This window comes from Cajanus cajan, chromosome 3 (assembly GCF_000230855.2).
Source record: "Cajanus cajan strain Asha chromosome 3, NIPB_CcT2T_4, whole genome shotgun sequence".
NCBI lineage: Eukaryota > Viridiplantae > Streptophyta > Magnoliopsida > Fabales > Fabaceae > Cajanus > Cajanus cajan.
In genome coordinates, this window is record NC_138519.1 from 59,361,080 (window position 1) to 59,376,824 (window position 15,745).

Sequence of the window (15,745 nt, forward strand, 5' to 3'; positions counted from 1 at the left end):
TACTAAAAAAATTAAAATTTGTGACAAAAATTTGTGACGGATAAAATGTCGTCACTAACAGTGACGACTTTTGTGACGAAAATTTTATTTTTGTGACGGACTAGTTATTTTTAGAGTTTGTGACGGATTTTGTAATGGAAAAATTTCCGTCTCTAACAATTCCGTCATAAACAGGGTCACTAATAATAATAAAAAATTTTGCGACGAATTTAGTGACGGATTTTGATTCCTCTCTAAATATTTCGTCACAAAAATCCGTCACAAAATTATTCATTAAAAATTTTGTGACGGATTCTGTGATGGAAAATTTTTAAAAATTGTATTCTGTCACAAATTTCGTCACAATATGTGAGGGACTATGTATCCCTCTCAAAATCGAAAATTTTATTGTACAATTATTATATTTAAGAATTATGTATAAATAAAAAATATTTTGCTAAAAAAATAATTAAAAAATTATGAAACTAAAATATTTTTTTCATCAAAAGATTAAAAATTAAAACATAAGAAATGAATTAATTTAAATAATAAGTTGTCATTTTGAAATATAGGAAATTAAAATATGAATTAGGAAAAAACTTTTAATTTTGAAATTATAAAAAGACAATATTATTTTGCATTTTAACTAAAAAAGCTAAAAATAAATATATAAAAGTATATTTATAAATTATATATAATTATATATAACTATATATATATATATACATACAGTTATATATATATATATAATGGTTGACGTTAGAAAATTTATTGTGCTTGATCATTTAATAAAAAGTACAATAAATCTATCAATAAATATATAAAAATATTATCATCATACTTTATAATACACTTAAATGAAATAATTTAATATATGTTATAAAATTAATAAAAGGTGAAAAAAAAAATATATATATCTATAACATTATATAAAAGGAATACTTCAGTTTGGTCTCCACAATTTACCCTTTAACAATTTATTATTCCGGTACTTAAATTGGGTGGTTACTTGGGACATAAATGGAAAATTAAAAATTTTGATATTAACTAACTTCTCCCGCATTTTATAAATTTGTAACTGCATGTTTTTTTCGATCTTCTGTCTTTTGTAATTGTAACTGCATATTCTATTCATTACCTTCTCATTTGCAGGAACTGTGAAGTAAATCGGGTTTCTCGCCTTACTTGATCCTACTGTGTTCAGTTTACATACGATACGACAAGAATCACTTCAAGGTTGGTTATAAGTTTTTATTTTGATTTCCTGATTTTTGCATTCTACCAGAATCCTATAATTTTCCATTACTTTTACCGACAATAAATAGGAAAATTTTGCAGGCCGAAACCGGGGGACCCGAGAGGATCAAGAGCCATCCTTTCCTTTGGTCTCCTTTTAAGTCATTCTTACTATTTCTATTTTTCAAACAAAGAAGAATAATAATCAAACCCCAATTCAATTTTATTTTTTTAAATTCATTTAATTATTTTTAAAAATTCTAAGCCGAAAGATTCTATTATGGTTTCATATCTATCACTTTCGTAGTAACAGCACCCAACAAGAGAGACAGAGAAAAAACGTGTTGGTGGCGTCAAAGCATGTATGTAATCTATTCATTACAATTTTTCTCGCTCCTCTTAAACGGTACTACTTTCGAATCTAAGTTATATATTTGTCATTGTTTTTTTTTGTAAATTTTCAAACTTCGTCAAAATCTTATGTAACCATACTTTGAAACTTCTTTCCACCATACATTTTATTTCTTTATCTTAATTTTGTGTGTTTGTTGTCAGATGTTATTTTAAATTTAAGTTTTATTTTCATCAATTTTTCTGTAGAATCGTGTGTTTTATTTTGTGATTTCGTCTTAGTTGAGAAGGTATTTATGTTAACTATCATTTTTTCCTTTATTTTTCTTTTCATTTTATTCTTTTATTTTTTTTAATTTTCTTTGATGGTTATTTCTTGAATAGAAGTTAGTAAATGGGTCTTGCAAAGGTAGTCATGTGGATGATGAAAACTACAATAACACATAATGCCAAGACGTTGTAATTCCCTACCAACTACCCTCTAACATATTGTACTACTCTTTGTTTTGTACAATAGTCACTTTCCTCACGATTTTTCATTTTCATTTGCTTCCAATGCAATTTCACAATCTTTTTAATGGAAAAAAATTTTAAAGGGTGAATGAACAAAGGTGTAAACTATTACTATAATGAAATCATTTAACATCATATTTTCCTTCTCTAATTTGTATGCTTATTTTCAGTTACTCACTTGAAGATTATAAATTTTAAATTTTAAAATTAAAGTTTAAAGTTTAAAATGTAAAATTTAAAATCTAAAATCTAGAATTTAAAAATTAAAAATTAAAATTAAAAATCTAAAATTTCAAATTTATATTTCAAATTTTAAAAGTTAAAATTTATAATTTGTAATTTAAAATTTGGAATTTAAAATTTAAAATTTAAAATTTAAAATTCAAAAATTAAAATTTAAAATTTAAAATTCAAAATTTAAACTTTAAAATTTAAAATCAAGCATATATTAAATTTGAATTCTTAATAAAATATAGTTATATATTTAAATTTATAAATCTATTCAGATAGTAAAATACAGATATTTTAAATATAAATTTTAAAATTTACAATATAAAATCTAAAGTTTAAAATTTTAAATTTTAAATTTAAAGTTGAAATTTTAAAATTTAAACTTTACAATCTACAATCTAAAATTAAAAATGTACAATTTAAAATTGAAAATCTAAAATCTAAAATTTAAAATTTATAATTTAAAATTTAAAATTGAAAATCTAAAATTAAAAAATTTATAATTTAAGAATTCAAATTTTAAAATTTAAAATTTAAAATCTAAATTTCAAAATTTTAAATTTTAAATTTAAAGTTTAAAGTTTAAAGTTTAAAATATAAAATTTAAAATCTAAAATCTACAATTTAAAATTTAAAATTTAAAAGTTAAAATCTAAAATTTAAAATTTATATTTTAAATTTTAAAAGTTAAAATTTATAATTTCTAATTTAGAATTTAGAATTAGAAATTTAAAATATAAAATTCAAAATTTAAAATTCAAATTTTAAAATTGAAAATTTACAATTAGGAATATATTAAATTTGAATTCTTAATAAAATATAGTTATATATTTAAATTCATAAATCTATTCAGATAGTAAATTTACATGTGATCTTTTTTATAATTTTAAAGGGAAAAAATGAAGTCAGAAAATAGAGATATTTTAAATATAAATTCTAAATTTTAAAATTTAAAATCTAAATTTTAAAATTTAAAATTTTAAATTTAAAGTTGAAATTTTCAAATTTAAAATTTAAAATCTACAATCTAAAATTTAAAATGTAAAATTAAAAATTTAAAATTTAAAATGTAAAATTTAAAATTTAAAATTTAAAATTTAAAATTTAAAATTTAAAATTTAAAATTTAAAATTTAAAATTTAAAATTTAAAATTTAAAATTTAAAATTTAAAATTTAAAATTTAAAATTTAAAATTTAAAATTTAAAATTTAAAATTTAAAATTTAAAATTTAAAATTTAAAATTTAAAATTTAAAATTTAAAATTTAAAATTTAAAATTTAAAATTTAAAATTTAAAATTTAAAATTTAAAATTTAAAATTTAAAATTTTAAAATTTAAAATCTAAAGTTTAAAGTTTAAAGTTTAAAGTTTAAAATGTAAAATCTAAAATCTAAAATCTCGAATTTAAAATTTAAAATTTAAAATTTAAAATCTAAAATTTAAAATTTATATTTTAAATTTTAAAAGTTAAAATTTATAATTTGTAATTTAGAATTGAGAATTTAAAATTTAAAATTTAAAATTTAAAATTTAAAATTCAAAATTTAAAATTTAAAATTTAAAACTCAAATTTAAAATTTAAAATTTAAGATTAGGAATATATTAAATTTTAATTCTTAATAAAATATAGTTATATATTTAAATTTATAAGTCTATTAAGATAGTAAATTTAAATGTGATTTTTCTATAATTTTAAAGGGAAAAAATGAATTCAGAAAATAGAGATATTTTAAATATAAAATATAAAATTTAAAATCTCAATTTTAAAATTTTAAATTTTAAATTTAAAGTTGAAATTTTAAAATTTTAAATTTAAAATCTACAATCTAAAATTTAAAATTTAAAATTTAAAATTTAAAATCTAAATTTAAAAAATTTATAATTTAAAAATTTAAATTTTAAAATTTAAAATCTAATATCTAAAGTTTAAAATTTTAAATTTTAAATTTAAAGTTTAAAGTTTAAAATGTAAATTTTAAAATCTAAAATCTAGAATTTAAAATCTAAAATTTAAAATTTATATTTTAAATTTGAAAAGGTAAAATTTATAATTTGTAATTTATAATTTAGAATTTAGAATTTAAAATTTAAAATTTAAAATTAGGAATATATTAAACTTGAATTCTTAATAAAATATAGTTATATATTTAAATTTATAAATCTATTAAGATAGTAAATTTAAATTTGATTTTTTTTATAATTTTAAAGGGAAAAAATGAATTCAGAAAATAGAGATATTTTAAATATAAATTTTAAAATTTACAATTTAAAATCTAAATTTTAAAATTTAAGATTTAAAATTTAAAGTTGAACTTTTAAGATTTAACATTTAAAATCTACAACCTAAAATTTAAAATGAAAAATTTAAAATTTAAAATCTAAAATCTAAAATTTAAAATTTAAAATTTAAAATTTAAAAATTAAAAATTATAATTTAAAATCTAAAATTAAAAAATCTAAAATTTAAAAATTTAAATTTTAAAATTTAAAATTTAAAATCTAAAGTTTAAAATTTTAAATTGTAAATTTAAATTTTAAAGTTTAAAATGTAAAATTTAAAATCTAAAATCTAGAATCTAAAAATTAAAATTTATAATTTAAAATCTAAAATTTAAAATTTATATTTTAAATTTTAAAAGTTAAGAATTATAATTTGTAATTTAGAATTCAGAATTTAAAATTTAAAATTTAAAATTCAAAATTTAAATTTTAAAATTTAAAATTTAAAATTTAAAATTCAAAATTTACAATTTAAAATTTAAAATTTAAAATCAAGCATATATTAAATTTGAATTCTTAATAAAATATGGTTATATATTTAAATTTATAAATCTATTAAGATAGTAAAATAAAATAGAGATATTTTAAATAGAAATTCTAATATTTACAATTTAAAATCTAAAGTTTAAAATTTTAAATTTTAAATTTAAAGTTGACATTTTAAAATTTAAAATCTACAATCTAAAATTTAAAATGTAAAATTTAAAATTTAAAATCTAAAATCTAAAATTTAAAATTTAAAATTTAAAATTTAAAAGTTAAAATTTAAAATTTAAAATTTAAAATCTAAAATTAAAAAATTTATATTTTTAAAATTTAAATTTTAAAATTTAAATTTTAAAATCTAAAGTTTAAAATTTAAAATTTTAAATTTAAAGTTGATAGTTTAAAATATAAAATTTAAAATCTGAAATTTAAAATCTAAACATAAAATATTTATAAATTAAAATTTTAAAATTTAAAATTTAAAATTTAAAATCTAAAGTTTAAAATTTTAAATTTTAAATTTAAAGTTTAAAGTTTAAAATGTAAAATTTAAAATCTAAAATCTAGAGTTTAAAATTTCAAATTTAAAATTTAAAATCTAAAATTTAAAATTTATATTTTAAATTTTAAAAGTTAAAATTTATAATTTGTAATTTAGAATTTACAATTTACAATTTACAATTTACAATTTAAAATTAGGAATATAATAAATTTCAAATCTTAATAAAATATACTTATATATTTAAATTTATAAGTCTATTAAGATAGTAAATTTAAATGCTATTTTTTTAAATTTTAAAGGGAAAAAGAAAATTTAAAATCTACAATCTAAAATTCAAAATTTAAAATCTAAAATTTAAAATATAAAATCTAAAATCTAAAATTTAAAATTTTAAAATTAAAATTTAAAATTTAAAATCTAAAGTTTAAATTTTAAAATTTTAAATTTAAAGTTTAAAGTTTAAAATGTAAAATTTAAAATTTAAAATCTAGAATTTAAAATTTAAAATTTATATTTTAAATTTTAAAAGTTAAAATTCATAATTTGAATTTAGAATTTAGACTTTAGAATTTAAAATTTAAAATTCAAAATTCAAAATTTAAAGTTTAAAATTTAAAATTTAAAATTCAAATTTTAAAATTTAAAATTTAAAATTAGGAATATATTAAATTTGAATTCTTAATAAAATATGGTTATATATTTAAATTTATAAATCTATTAAGATAGTAAATTTAAATTTGATTTTTTTATAATTTTAAAGGGAAAAAATGAATTCACTCTCAACAATTACTCTAATTGACAACAAGGTTCAATTTAATTCATGGTTAGACTTCATATTTTGTTATTGGTTATCTATTTAAATTGTATTTTCTTTGTGACAGGTTCATCGTTTAAAAGTATATTCTATTGGGTGGAGTTCTACAGTAATAGTAGATAAAACCCAACTTTGGAAAATGGTGAAAAAAGAATTGTTGTCTCAGAAATTAGAAAGGTAATATAATAATATATGGTTCTAAAAATAGTTTATATGTGATAATTTCATATATATATATAAAAATATAGTTGTATTACTACCTAATTTAAATAAATTCTAACTCATATTTTTTTCAATAATAGGACACTTGAAAATGCAAGATCGAGTAATATCTATCATATTAATAACTTTCATGCAAAACAACATATCTCCATTTTTGAGGTTGTGGTAATTTTTTTCGTAACCTATAAAAATTTACATCAAATATTAAATCTCTCATATTGATACTTGACATTATATTATTTGTTTATGCAGTTTTTTAAAGTTAAAGAAATTATGGATGATGTATTTTATAAGGAATTAAAATTTATTCTCGAAAGGTATGACATTATGCAATTTAATTATTATTTATTTAAAATGTTGTTTATTATTTATTGACATTTAATTTCGTTAATTTCGTTCATAATTTGCAGGGAAGCTATAAATCCTCCTGAAGCGAATTCATTATTTGATCTTCCTATTAAAAATAATTTATGATGGAAAAATTGCATTTGATTATTATATATATTATTTTATTCCATTATTGCAAATATAACTATGTAGAACATAAATTTTTTATTTTATATGAACTGGCCTTCTATCATGTTTTGATTATTATGCACTTAATCAATGAACAAGGATTGAATTTATCATATTATATTGTGTAAAATTATTTATACAATTATATGTCAACAATGAATTCATTCAATCGGTGCGTTATTTTAAAGTTAGAGATAAAATTCAGATAGAGGCACGAAGTGCCTCGGCCCCGCTAGTATTTATAAATGATATATAATTATATATAACTATATATATATATATATATATATATATATATAATTGTTGACGCTAGAAAATTCATTGTACTTGATCATTTAATAAAAAGTACAATTAAGTCTATCAATAAATATATAAAAATATTATCAGCATACTTTATAATACACCTAAATGGAATAATTTAATATATATTATATAATTAATAAAAGGTGAATATATATATATATATTAGAAAATATATATAATTAATTATAAAATGTATTATATATATTATATAATACACTTTATAATTAATACTTGTATATTAGAAAAAAAAAGTGAAAATAATATATATTTTATAATTAATAAATCTAGAATAATTTAATTATTTTTTATTTAAAATTTTGTAAAAATAAAAAATTAGGATTTTGTCATTTGCATTTATTTAAGCTTCTTTTATTTTTTATAATTAGTTTAAGAAATATTTATGATAATTTATAATATATAATTTATAAAATAATATATGAAAGTAAAAACATTCCTTAATAAATTAATAAAGATGTGACTCTAATATAGCAGATCAATATCTGTGAATGCAAGTAATGTAAAAATAATATATATATATATATATATATATATATATATATATATATGTAGTTCATGCTAGAGAATTTATGGCACTTGATCATTATTTTGGATTTAAGTGTTACATGTATAATTTTAATAAATATTATAAAAAAAATTATTATTTATAATATTTTTTATTAATTAAAAAATTAGTTAAAGGATTATAAGTATTAGAATTAAAGTTAAATTTATAAAATCATCTAGTAATCGAATATAAGGTTTTAGTAATTGATTACAAGTTTCACAATCTAAATAACTATTTATTTATTTTCGTTTTTCCTCGTGTAACCGTTTCGAATAAATTGTTTTAATTTTCAAATTCTATTTATGCATTACCGTTTCAGAGTCTATTGTCCTTTTCTTTTTGGTGGAGGATATCACACTGAACTCAGTCTGTACATATTGGGTAGTTTGGTCCAATCAACATTGTTTTTTGGTCTTAATTTTTGGATGACTTAATTATCAAAAGGTTTGATCTTTTCTTTTTATTTTATTTTTTTTGGAAAAATAACGCAAACTGTAACACCTCAATTTTCAATAAAGTTATTATTATTATTATAATAATAATAATTATTATTATATGGTATTTGTTCATAATTATTTTAATAATTATAGAAGAATATTATTTTGTACGTTTTAAATAATTGTTGTTTTGGACAATTATTTTGTATGTATTAAATAAGTATTTTTTATTAGCATATTTAAATAAATATTTATATGTTTTAAGAGAAGGTTGATTTTATATGATATTTTGTTATTGAAATTATATTATTATATTTTGGGTCAGAAATATATTATTATTATAGAGGACAAATATTTTATAATATACATGTATTTATTTTATTTAATTATTTTGAGGAAAAAGAGAAGTGGGTTAGAAGAGAAGGAAAATGGGTTGGGTTGACCCAGCCCAATGGATTAATTTTAAGGAGTCAGGTAGCGTTAACCCTATCTACCTCATTTGCGTTCTGAAGGGTTAGAAAAAAAAAAGGAGAAACAAAGAGCTCTAAGGAAGAGTACTCAGGAACGACCTTAGATCACACCTTTGCCTTCTGCTCATCCAGGTAAGGGGGAGTGAGAAACCTCGCTCTGGGTGTGGGATTGTATGCTGGGTAGTGGGATTGGCCCCCAATCCTGTGTTTGCTGTATTTTTATGCATGCTCATGTATGAGGAGTTTCTCCCAATTGTATCTATTTTGCTTATTATTTTTCTTATATGCAATTAATTGTATGACTTGAGATCTCTATGGGTTCCTATGGGAAACCCTATGAGAAAACGGGCAAAATATAATGTTTTCTATTTTTCCTTCTGATTACTTTGTTGTGTTCCTTGTTGGATGTGATGCATGAGTATGTGGTTAATTTTGAAAATAAATATGTTTTAATATGATCTAGAGTGCTCTATGGGTTCCTGCGGGAAACCCTATGAGAAATAGGCAAAATATGAAATATTTTCTGTTTTGATTTATGATTTTTCTGTTATATTCCTTATTTGATGAGATGTAAAAATATGTATTTAATTTTATAAATAAACGAGTTTTGATATAAATTAAAGCGCTCTGTGGAGGCTTTGTGAATATGATGATGTAAAGTGAAATGTAATTGAGACATGGGATATGAAATGTGATAATGAAATATGATGACGAAATGCGATGATGTGATATGACCATGAGAAATGATAATGTGATATGAGAATGCATAGAGTCTTGATTGACATGCATCATTTGCATAAGTGTTTTAAGGGTACGATATGGAATACACCGCCAGAGAAGACCCCCTAGTGTAAAAGCTTTGGGGATTAGTCCTTGGGGATAGCTCGGTTTGGAAGTCTCAGTCTCGCCCATTGTGTGCATGGGATGTATCTTGCGCAGCTTAGCTATCCTGACGAGACTCTGGTAGTATATCCTTCTAGTGAGAGTGCGCAGCGGGTGTGACCCGGCATGTACTCCTAGACTACTCTTCGTGTATTGCTAGCGGCAATATGCCATGTGATGTTTTACTGGCGCCACATGCATGATAATGTGAAGTTCGTGTCCATGCATGTGCATCCTTATTATTAAATGATGATAAATTACTATTTGTATGACTTGGATGATTGAATAAACTATTGTTGTTGATTGATCTATGAGGTAACTGTATTGTTTGTGTTTGGCTATCCGGTGTGCGTTCCTACACCGTGAGCCAGAGTGAGATGTTTCTCACTCCCTTCTTTTGTGTTGTTTCTCTTGTTTGATATCCAGGTGATCATCAGCGTGAGGCTGAGGATGTTGGTGATGAAGCTTAGGCTTCTATGTTGAGTTTTGCTCTGATAGGACATGTGACATCGGGACATAGATAGGATTAGTTTAAAATGTTCTTATTAAATTATTTTGGAAAATTCAGTTTTATTTCTTTGTAATTTTACTGGCATGTTATTTGGATTAAGTTTATGAATGTGAACTCTTTACCCTTACGTGGTTGTTAAATTTGATTTTTATTGAAGAAAAATTCTTTTTTTTTTTTTTATAATTACTGTATATGTATGTTGTGGTAGAAAGTGTCACATTAAGTGGTATCAGAGCCAGGTTGATCCAATCGGCCGTGAGTTATGTACTTATCGTGATTCTGTTGTGTACTCTGATTGTGTCTTATTTGTTGTGTACTTTGATAATGTTTTGCTTTGATGATGATGATGTTCTTCTTGTTAAGTTATTTTGTAATTAGAGGAATGATAGTCATGATAGTGTTAGCTAATACCATTATGACTGCTCTTTTTCATTCTTATGATTGCTTATTTGTTTGATACTTCTTGCTTACGGAAGAAGTAATGGTTGAGTGATATCGCTTGTGTTGCAAGCATATGTGCGAGTAGTGGTAGACGAGATATTGTGCTAATATTATAGGAACTATTGAGGCCTTAGACTTGGGTAAGACATTGATTGTTTTTAGTGTATTAAGAGTTTACGATTGGTGGAATTTTTTTAAAGCTATAGTTGTAGCAATTGAATCTAAGGATGATGTATGTTGAGAATTGGAGTTTTGGTATTCTTAAGGAGTGATTGAAGTGTTGATGATTTCTAGAGTTTGATGGTTGCATGTTGACCTTTTATGGTTTAGGTAGCATGTGAATTTTATTTTCTAAAAGCCTTTTATACTGAATATGTGAGTTGTTTTGGTTTAGGATTGTAGTGGAAAGCTTGAATATGAAGTTGAGGTGTTAGTTTGGAAGGGTTGAGGTATTTTTGTGGGCTTAGAAATATTGATATACTATTGCTGTTTGGTGTAGAGGATATTTTCGCTGCAGTCTTGTTGTTCCAGTATGAGTACCATATTGATAGATTTAGATTTTATGGTCTTCACTAAAGTTGTAGCCTTGGACGTTATCTTTCGAATGGAACTGGAATCAGGTAAAACGGAGGTCTAGAACTCTAGTTATAGCTACTTTGGTGATCAAAGGTCTAGCTGTAAGCGCTGAGTATATCTGCTGCGGTTTTTGAGATTTTTAGCTAAGAAGATGATCTTTTTAGAATCTTATGTCTTCATAAGAGTTGTAGCTTATTCTCTTAGCTTTCGTTTGAGATAGGTTTGAGATCATTTGGATGAGTAGAACTCTCTGTGTGTTATTTTCTTTGATAGTTGTTGAAAGGAGAAGTAGGCTGTAATAATGTTTTTGGGTTAGTAGGCAATGCAAGGATAAGAATTGATTTTGTTAAGATGTTTTGAGGTGTTTTCATGTGGATTGAGAGGTTGTTTAAGATTGTATGATGCTATGTGGTAAGGGTTGTTCATGTACATGCTTATGGATGGTATATTTGAAGGTTTAAAGTAGGTATTCTAATATGATTTAATATGCATGTATGTTGATATGTGGATAGATGATCTTAGGGATCAATTGGTGAATGTCGTGTGGTTAGTGAGATTGATCTTAGGGTGTGATATGATCATATTGTAGTTGAGGGTGGAGATATATTCAAGAAGGTTGTATGTTAAGTTATCTAAGTATTACTATTTTATTTTATCTTATTTTATTTTATTTTATTATTATTTTTTTATTGTATGAGATAAGTTTTCTAGTTCTTGTAAATTCCAGTTGAGGTAAACATGGATTTGTCTCAGGTAGAAGTTGTGTTTAAGTGGAGAGATATCTAAGCCAGTTAGTGAAGATAAGAGTTTTATGAGGTTAGCTTATTATTATTGGAGATTTATTGAAGGAATTTCTAAGATAGCATTGTCCTTAACTACATTCACTAAGAGGAGTATTCTCTTTATGTGGGATAGTAAGTATGAGAGTAGTTCCAACTCTTAAGGCAAGATTGACTAGTGTTAATATTATTGGATTTTAGTAAGCCTTTTGTGGTATATAGTAGTACTTATAAGATGAATTTGGATGCATTGTTGATGCAAGAAGGAAAGGTAGTAGCTTATGTTTCTAGGCAATTGAAAATTCATGAGAGGAACTACCTTATCTATGAGTTAGCTAGTGGTTATGATATTACATTAAGATTTGGAGACACTACCTATATGATTCTAAGCTTGAGGTATTTAGTGATTGTTAGAGTCTTAAATATCTTTTGATCCCAAAAGAGATAGTTGGAATTTCTTAAGGACTAGGATTTTAATCTCAGTTGCTATCTAGGTAAAGGCAATGTGGTGATAGATGTCTTGAGTAGGATGATCTTTCATCTATCATTTTGATGATTTAAAGGTTAAATTTGATTGAAGAGTTTAGAGATTTAAGCTTGATTTGTGAGCTTACCCTTAGAAGCATTGAATCGAGTATGTCGAAGGTGACTAGTGAATTAATGGATGAGATTAGAGGAGCCTAAGAGTTAGATCTTTTCTTAGTGAACCAAGTGGAGAGGATTGGTAAGGGTATAGATAGCCCTTTTCGAGTGGAAGTTGATGGTGTTTTGTGGTTTCAGGATAGAATCTATGTGTCTAATAATTCTGAATTAAGGAAGATGATCTTAGAAAAAGGCAATAAGAGTACTCTTAGTATTCACTTAGGAGCTATTAGATGGATTAGGACCTTAGGAGGATGTATGAGAGTGACGTAGCGGAAGCGTGGTGGTCTAAGGTGAAGAGAGGAGTAGAGGAAGTCGTGGACTCGTGTGTAGTATTCCAAAAGCCTAAGGTGGAACATTAGAAAGTCTAATGCAGGAGATATATCCATTTTTATTTACTTCAGGTAATTTCGAGGACGAAATTTTTAAAAGGAGGGGAGAATTGTAACACCTCAGTTTTCAATAAAGTTATTATTATTATTATAATAATAATAATTATTATTATATGGTATTTGGTCATAATTATTTTAATAATTATAGAAGAATATTATTTTGTACGTTTTAAATAATTGTTGTTTTGGACAATTATTTTGTATGTATTAAATAAGTATTTTTTATTAGCATATTTAAATAAATATTTATATGTTTTAAGAGAAGGTTGATTTTATATGATATTTTGTTATTGAAATTATATTATTATATTTTGGGTCAGAAATATATTATTATTATAGAGGACAAATATTTTATAATATACATGTATTTATTTTATTTAATTATTTTGAGGAAAAAGAGAAGTGGGTTAGAAGAGAAGGAAAATGGGTTGGGTTGACCCAGCCCAATGGATTAATTTTAAGGAGTCAGGTAGCGTTAACCCTATCTACCTCATTTGCGTTCTGAAGGGTTAGGAAAAAAAAAGGAGAAACAAAGAGCTCTAAGGAAGAGTACTCAGGAACGACCTTAGATCACACCTTTGTCTTCTGCTCATCCAGGTAAGGGGGAGTGAGAAACCTCGCTCTGGGTGTGGGATTGTATGCTGGGTAGTGGGATTGACCCCCAATCCTGTGTTTGCTGTATTTTTATGTATGCTCATGTATGAGGAGTTTCTCCCAATTGTATCTGTTTTGCTTATTATTTTTCTTATATGCAATTAATTGTATGACTTGAGATCTCTATGGGTTCCTATGGGAAACCCTATGAGAAAACGGGCAAAATATAATGTTTTCTATTTTTCCTTCTGATTACTTTGTTGTGTTCCTTGTTGGATGTGATGCATGAGTATGTGGTTAATTTTGAAAATAAATATGTTTTAATATGATCTAGAGTGCTCTATGGGTTCCTGCGGGAAACCCTATGAGAAATAGGCAAAATATGAAATATTTTCTGTTTTGATTTCTGATTTTTCTGTTATATTCCTTATTTGATGAGATGTAAAAATATGTATTTAATTTTATAAATAAATGAGTTTTGATATAAATTAAAGCGCTCTGTGGAGGCTTTGTGAATATGATGATGTAAAGTGAAATGTAATTGAGACATGGGATATGAAATGTGATAATGAAATATGATGACGAAATGCGATGATGTGATATGACCATGGGAAATGATAATGTGATATGAGAATGCATAGAGTCTTGATTGACATGCATCATTTGCATAAGTGTTTTAAGGGTACGATATGGAATACACCGCCAGAGAAGGCCCCCTAGTGTAAAAGCTTTGGGGATTAGTCCTTGGGGATAGCTCGGTTTGGAAGTCCCAGTCTCGCCCATTGTGTGCATGGGATGTATCTTGCGCAGCTTAGCTATCCTGACGAGACTCTGGTAGTATATCCTTCTAGTGAGAGTGCGCAGCGGGTGTGACCCGGCATGTACTCCTAGACTACTCTTCGTGTATTGCTAGCGGCAATATGCCATGTGATGTTTTACTGGCGCCACATGCATGATAATGTGAAGTTCGTGTCCATGCATGTGCATCCTTATTATTAAATGATGATAAATTACTATTTGTATGACTTGGATGATTGAATAAACTATTGTTGTTGATTGATCTATGAGGTAACTGTATTGTTTGTGTTTGGCTATCCGGTGTGCGTTCCTACACCGTGAGCCAGAGTGAGATGTTTCTCACTCCCTTCTTTTGTGTTGTTTCTCTTGTTTGATATCCAGGTGATCATCAGCGTGAGGCTGAGGATGTTGGTGATGAAGCTTAGGCTTCTATGTTGAGTTTTGCTCTGATAGGACATGTGACATCGGGACATAGATAGGATTAGTTTAAAATGTTCTTATTAAATTATTTTGGAAAATTCAGTTTTATTTCTTTGTAATTTTACTGGCATGTTATTTGGATTAAGTTTATGAATGTGAACTCTTTACCCTTACGTGGTTGTTAAATTTGATTTTTATTGATGAAAAATTCTTTTTTTTTTTATAATTACTGTATATGTATGTTGGGGTAGAAAGTGTCACATTAAGTGGTATCAGAGCCAGGTTGATCCAATCGGCCGTGAGTTATGTACTTATCGTGATTCTGTTGTGTACTCTGATTGTGTCTTATTTGTTGTGTACTTTGATGATGTTTTGCTTTGATGATGATGATGTTCTTCTTGTTAAGTTATTTTGTAATTAGAGGAATGATAGTCATGATAGTGTTAGCTAATACCATTATGACTGCTCTTTTTCATTCTTATGATTGCTTATTTGTTTGATACTTCTTGCTTACGGAAGAAGTAGTGGTTGAGTGATATCGCTTGTGTTGCAAGCATATGTGCGAGTAGTGGTAGACGAGATATTGTGCTAATATTATAGGAACTATTGAGGCCTTAGACTTGGGTAAGACATTGATTGTTTTTAGTGTATTAAGAGTTTACGATTGGTGGAATTTTTTTAAAGCTATAGTTGTAGCAATTGAATCTAAGGATGATGTATGTTGAGAATTGGAGTTTTGGTATTCTTAAGGAGTGATTGAAGTGTTGATGATTTCTAGAGTTTGATGGTTGCATGTTGACCTT

General features: G+C 24.1%; 1 long non-coding RNA gene across 1 annotated transcript; it reads left to right on the forward strand.

Annotated features, from left to right (window-relative positions):
* Positions 1-814: 814 nt before the first annotated feature.
* Positions 815-7,031, forward strand: LOC145956575 (uncharacterized). Its single transcript, XR_014432819.1, has 4 exons — positions 815-1,215; positions 1,523-1,577; positions 6,462-6,571; positions 6,697-7,031. It is a non-coding gene; the product is annotated as an uncharacterized LOC145956575 (long non-coding RNA).
* Positions 7,032-15,745: the final 8,714 nt, after the last annotated feature.